Raw genomic sequence first — 658 nt, 5'->3', positions numbered from 1 at the left:
GTTTTATCCAAAAATACCAGCAGCAGTGTTTTTTATTGAACAGACATATCTGAAATATTACCACTTGAAAGCTACATACTGTAGCTTCTAAATTAAAGGTACCCTGTGTGGTTTTTGACCACAATGGGCACTGTGGAGCAATGTTTTGATGAGCGGGTTCCTGTTTTAAGCGAACATACTTAAGTGAACGTCTGAGATGTTTGTGTAACTGCTGCTTTAATATTTGTACACATTTTTTGTATAACGTTCATGTATTTTTTCTTTTCTATTTCAAACCCAACTTATGATAACAGATAGATTATCAATCAGGTCTGCACGATATGTAGTAGATGGAGATTTGGGTTGTGCATCTCTGCAACCAATAGTTACCCACAAGACCCTTCTATGCATACTGCAGAGCCACAAAGACATTAATGTGCATCTTTGGAGAGGCATAATTCATGCTCTACTAGCACGTGCACAAGGACACACACGTACATACATAAGCACTCAGGTGACGTGCATGCAAGCTATAAAACATGAATTGACTGGTGCAGTAATATGTCGAGAAACCTGGCAATGCGCCAACAAAAGGCAAGTTTTTTTTTTAACTATTTAAAGATCTGCTTTGCTTCCAGAGGAAAGAAATGCATTTAGCCAGGAATAGATCATGGTGAGA

Source organism: Thunnus maccoyii, chromosome 10 (genome assembly GCF_910596095.1).
Source record: "Thunnus maccoyii chromosome 10, fThuMac1.1, whole genome shotgun sequence".
Classification (NCBI taxonomy): domain Eukaryota; kingdom Metazoa; phylum Chordata; class Actinopteri; order Scombriformes; family Scombridae; genus Thunnus; species Thunnus maccoyii.
This window is presented reverse-complemented; position numbering follows the sequence as displayed.